Consider the following 6328-nt stretch of genomic DNA (forward strand, 5'->3'; position numbering starts at 1 on the left):
AAGGTAGATCATCTCATAACCAAGATATGAAGACACTAAAACATATGGAATAAGTCAAATAGCCACTCACATGTAAGTCCTCCAAGGTATTCCCAATGGGTAGAAAAAGCATCACCACGCAACCATATGGTACCCATAGGCCCACCCCTCGTGCTAGGAGATAGATATAAGGCCCCAAACACAAACAAACATGCTAGGGTGGATAATCAAAACATGCATACTTCCAAAAGACAAAAGATACCATAAAAAAAGAAATGAAAGTATAGATAACACACAAAACCATCAAGGGGCATCTAAAGAAATTCCTAGAGGGTTTCATGTAAGATTGACACAATAGGAAAATAGGAGACGCAAAAAGGAAGAGTGTCATCACATAGCCTCAACATGGGTTATCTTGGTAGTCTCTTTAGAGCTCGACCCACATTTAGCAACTCATGTAGAACCGTACATTCCTTTCATGAGGACAAGGCAATGCACAATCTTGCCAGCTCAACATCTCAACAGATGAACAGGCCTTCCCAAAATCACCCTCTGCCTATACGACCACATGAGGCATGAGTGAGGAACATAATTATCTCGTTAATGTGTAAACCTAACCCAAAGTTAATTTATATTATCACTTATTATTAAACTCACCTATGGGTTATCTTGGCAACCACTTCTGGGCTCGAGCCCCATAGTGAGCCACTCCCCCTAACTTTTCCGGGATAACCTATCTCCTAAGGTTTAGGTAATATTAAATTCACAAATAAAAGAACCAACATAGACATAAAATAAAGCTTAGTTTACAAAACTAAATTATGACTTTCATGCAAACCCTAATAGAACACAACCTCATATGATAAATATAATTCAATCATACCCCAATTTCCCCGAATAACCTTTTGAAATCAAATTACGTAAATCAAGAGTAAAACAAATACCTACTTGAAAACTTGTGAAAGAAAAAGAGAGAGAAGAGAATGTCGATGACAAATTCTAAAACACAAAATCTTTTCAAATTAGCAACCAAGTCTTCAAAATATTCGAGCTCAAGAAATTCCAACCATGCTCTAACGAAAACCTAAAACTACAAATTCTTGTCCGCAAATTTTCTCCCTAAAGATGCAATAAAAATTATTCTTTCAAAACTTCAAAAGAAAATAATAATAATAAAATCCCAATAAATTCTCATTAAAAAACTAATAAATAAAACATGATTACCTAAATAAAGCACACAAAAATAAAAAAATGCTAAACCTAAAAAAAATAATATTTTTATATTATAAATCGAGAGACCAAAAAAGATGTTTATACAGATGAGTTCAGGGGAGGTAGGGCCTCAACAATGAAACCAAAAATAACTAGACAAGTGTCATATACAATGCACTAAAAGAAAGCTCCAAAATAAAGTTGTGCTTGCTGCCATAAGGAACTAAAGGAGGATTTCATCCTAGTCTTCTAGCCATGTGGTCCACCCCTGGTTCTGATGGTTATACACCTTTGTTTTTTTAGAAATGTTGGGATTTTGTGGGTAATGATGTTCTTTTGGCTCTTGAAGAGGCTAGGCGAAATAGGTCTATTTTGAAAGAACTAAATACTACTTTGATTTCTATCATTCCTAAGATGGAGAATGTTAAGTCTTTTGTGGATTTCCGGCCTATTTCCTTGTGTAATACCCTATATAAGATATTCACCAAGGCTATCTCTTTAAGGTTAGCAAAGATTTTACCCAGGCTTATTTCCTTGGAGCAAGGGGGTTTTGTTTCAGGGAGGGAAACTGCGGAAGGAGCTATTGTAGCGCATGAGGTGTTGCATTCTATCTCCTCCAAGAAGTCCTATGATAGAGTAGAATGGCATGCTTTGTGTAAAGTGTTGTTGAGTATGGGTTTTTCGTATGCTTGGGTAAAATGGATTCGCTCTTGTATATCTTCTGCTAGATTTTCAGTAATCCTCAATGGTTTCTTCTCCTCTTCTAGAGGTTTGAGACAAGGAGATCCACTTTCTCCTTTTTTGTTTATTCTTCTGGCTGAATCCTTTAGTTGGGAAATCAGGGCTGCTAGATTACAGGGTTTTTGGCAAGGTATTAGGATACATAATTTTCCTCAAGCTATCTCTCATTGCCTCTTTGCTGACGATACCCTGTTGTTTGGGCATTCTTCTTTGTCAGAGGCTAAGATTATTTCAGGTGTTATTCAAGAATATACCTCGTTCTTGGGTTAGAAAGTTAATATTGATAAATCTAAAATCTTTTTTCTTAATACTTCACTATTGGTGCAGCAGAGGTTGCAATCAAACTAGGGTTTTCAGATTGGTAATCTGCCTTGCTCCTATCTTGGGATTCCCTTTTTTGTTAAGCAAGATAAGCTTGGATTTTGGGATAAGTTAACTTTGGCCATTTCAAAAAGAATTCATTCTTGGAATCATAAATGGTGGACTTTAGTTGGAAAACTGACACTTATTAAATCTATTTTGAGTTTTGTTCCTATTTATTTAATGTCGGTTTTAAAGTCTCCCAAGTCTGTTATTGTAAATTTGCAAGATACCCTTTGATCTTTTCTTTGGGATAATAATAAAGATGGCAAAAGGAGGCTGCCTTTGGTTGCTTGGGATAAAATTTGCCTTCCTCAAGTTTCAGGGGGTGCTGGTGTTCGTAATTTGGAAAATCAAAATTTAGCATTAGGGGCCAAGTTGGTTTGGAGATTGTATGAGAAGCCTAACTCTTTTTGGACTCAGATTATGTTTGCCCAATACCTCAATAATAGTCCCAAAGAGAGTATTTTCAAATACTTAAATTTACCTTCCGGTTCAGTCATTTGGAATTTCTTATGTAAATGTAGATTAGTTATTATTCCCCGCCTTTCATGGGTTGTTCATAATGGAAGGAAAGCTAGATTCTGGGATGAATCATGGAATGGTCATTGTTCTTTGATCATTATTAGAGATTGGTCTCCCTTAATGGGTCCTCTCACCTCTCTTTGGGGTGTGTTTGTGGCAGATTATTTTGATATTTGTTCAGGATGGTCCTTTGAAATTAGCCAAATGGAAGTCGACTGATTTCCTTGATGTGGATTTGCATTTGAAAGAAGAGTTTGTTAAGATATTGAGTGAAAGTTTTATTTCTTTCTCGGATTCTGAAGATGAATTTATTTGGTCTGGGAATGCTTTTGGTAAATACTTTGTTAAGGGAGGATATATTTCCCTTTTATCTACAACTTCTGACTCTTATTGGCCTTATAAGTTATTCTGGCATTCAACTTGTTTATCCAAGGCTGGTTTTTTTGCTTGGTTGGCTGTCCAGAATAGAGTTCTAACAGGCATGCGGTTGGATAGGTTAGGCATTACTGTGGCTTTTCCTTGTGTTCTTTGTAATAAGAACCTAGAGTCTTCCTCACATCTGTTTCTCCATTGTGATTTTGCTTATGATTGTTGGAATTGGCTGCTTAGTAAATTGGGCTTATCTTTTGTGATAGGTAAGGACCTGGCCTCTCACTTTCATTCTTGGCCTCTTATGTTTGCTTCTTCTTTTTAGGCATGTCTTTGGGTTATCTCTCCATCTATTATCATTTGGAATATTTGGCTGGAACGGGATAACAGGATTTTTAAGAAGGTTGGTTCCTCGGTATCAGAGGTTTTGTAAAAAATAGAAGCTTCGATTTCAGAGGTTGTTTTGTCTTATATATATAAGAACTTGGTAAGTCAATCTTCTTTCTCGCATTGGGATAATAGGGTTACCAGAGTTTGGGGAGCCCTTTCTACTTTACCTTCTCATGGCTCAATTTCCAAGAGTTACAACTCTCTTGTGAAGCGGGCACTGGCTAAATGGAAACCTCTGCCTTGGGGCCATTTTAAACTTAATTTTGATGGAGCTTCCTAGGGAAACCCTAGGAAGGCAGGGGTGGGGATGGCTATCTTTCATCATAACGCGCATCTCATTCTTGCAAAATGCCATGATCTTGGATATAACACTAACAATTTTGTTGAGTTTCAAGCTTTGTCTTTAGGGTTGGATATGACAATTTCTCTAAAGATCAAGAACATAGTAATTGAAGGTGATTCAATGGTTATTATTCAGAGTGTTATGAAGAAGTGATCTAATTGTTGGAAGTTGCAGTATTTGCTGGATCAAATTTTACAAAAAATAGATTCTTTTGATTCATTCCTAATCTGTCATTGCTATAGGGAAATTAACACAGTGGCTGATTTCCTGGCAAATCTTGCCATTGAGAGTAAGGCTCATTTCCGGTTGGTTGATTCATCTGAACTTCCTTCGATAGTTTGGGAAGGTGTTCAAAATTCTTTGCTTTTTGGCTGATTGGTGGTCTGCCCTCCTTGATTGGTCAAGTTCATCTTCTTTTTCACTTTACGAATGACTTTGTATGTGCCTCATATTTGATGTAGAAATCTTACTTCTATTTTAAGTATTCGTCATATATAATGCCATTTATAGGGTGAGGATGTGGCTAAACATGATATATTCAATGGTGGCAACATGTGTGTTTGAATGTATTTTGTTTTCGATCCTTCATAGTAATGTGGAATGTGTGTAACTTTTTAACGTGCGAAACGTTCTTGGGATATTATTGTTTGTTGAGGTATGGTATTGCATCATAGTTCGCCTTGTGTGAGTTTTTTCGGCCATGGCAGATTTGGTATTATGCGATGATCATTTGTTTGATGGTGGCATCCTCTCCTTCTTGATTTTCATTCATGATTGTCAGTTTTCAGGGTTGTTAATCCGTGTGAGATGTCCAAACCATGTAAGTTTGTAATGGATATTTTTGCAAATCCGTTCTCATCATTATGGTTAGTTGATCACAGTTTTTATTAATACTTCCATGTGTTTATCTCATTTTATTATGGGAAAAGCTGCATTTTGTGTTATGGTTTTGCAGTTTTTTGGAGTTTCTTGTTTCTGCAAATGTCGTCTTCCCTGTCCTCTGGTATATACAGAGTGGTGCCAGAAGCTGGGGTTTCGGAGGATGACAATGTGGCTAATTGTGACAAGCTTGGTAAGGTCTTTAATTTGTTTTCTCTTGCAATGGCTTTTGAATCCCGCAAACTTCTGGGTGTCGTTGGCTGGAGATTTGCCCTCATATTTCTTATGTTGAGATTTTGTTTCAGTTGGTTACAATCTGTTATGATGTTTTACTTGACGATGATTTGGTTAGCCTCTTGGTTTCCACGTTCATTTTTCCGGCAGTATGTAATTGGGATATGGTTTCTTCTGCATTGGTTGATTATCATTTTGATGTGGGGTCTTTTTATTATGGTGGGTTTCTTCCTCGCCATGAGCTCATGGTTAATGGTTGGTTTGGTCAATTATTGTATGAATTAAGAATGGGGCTGATATATGACACCATGGAAGATACACGACCTTCTATGGATTTTCTGATGTATCTGGTCTCTGATCAGTATGTGGACAAAGCTTGGGTTGTTTTTGAGGCCTTGCATTCACTGCTTACTTTGGGCTTCTTGTTCACTGCTCCTATTCGTTTGGCATTTCCATTGAGGGTTATTCCTCTTCCGGATACAATCCATGATCCTCCAGAGGAGAGCACTAGTTCTTGGTTTTTGTATAACTGACGACTTTTTATCTTGGAGTTTTTTGGTGGTATGGTTTTTTTTTATGCAGATATGTAGTTTTTTTGGCTGTTGTTATGCTGGAGTTTTTCCGGAGGTTTTCTTGCAGGTTTTTTTCCTACCGGTATGCCTTTCTGAACCTGATGTAAAAATATTTTATGAATAATAAAAAAGTTTAGTGGCTTGCCCACTTTTATTGAAAAAAAAACAAAAAATCATTAGCTTTTTAACTAAATACTGAAATTTAATTTTAATATTTAATTATCAAATTATATTACTAATAATTAAGAAAATCCAACAAACATAAACATTTAGCTTGTTTAATTAGTTTATTACACTTATAACTGAACTATAGACACATGATCAAATCTAATATTTAATTATCAAATTATATTAAAAATAACTAGAAAAATCCAACAAATGCAACAAACACAAACTGAATTAGTTTATTACACTTATAACTGAACTACAGACACAAACTGATCAAATCTACATACTAAACAGTCAATAAAAAATGAGGAAAAAAAAGGAAAAAAAAGTAATGACTGCTTCTTGCTGGAGCGTGAAGTACTGTATTACTTATTATTTTTTATATTTTTAATTTTCAGTTGTCTTTTAAGATTATTTTTTAATATTGTTTATTTCCAGTTGTATTTTAAGATTATTTTTAATATTGTTTATTTCCAGTTGTATTTTAAGAAATATTGTTTACTCCAATTGCATGAAAGTCCAGTCCACCAGTAAAGTATATAAATTCTGAGATTCA

This window comes from Cryptomeria japonica, chromosome 11, assembly GCF_030272615.1.
Source record: "Cryptomeria japonica chromosome 11, Sugi_1.0, whole genome shotgun sequence".
In the NCBI taxonomy this organism is placed as follows: Eukaryota; Viridiplantae; Streptophyta; class Pinopsida; order Cupressales; family Cupressaceae; genus Cryptomeria; species Cryptomeria japonica.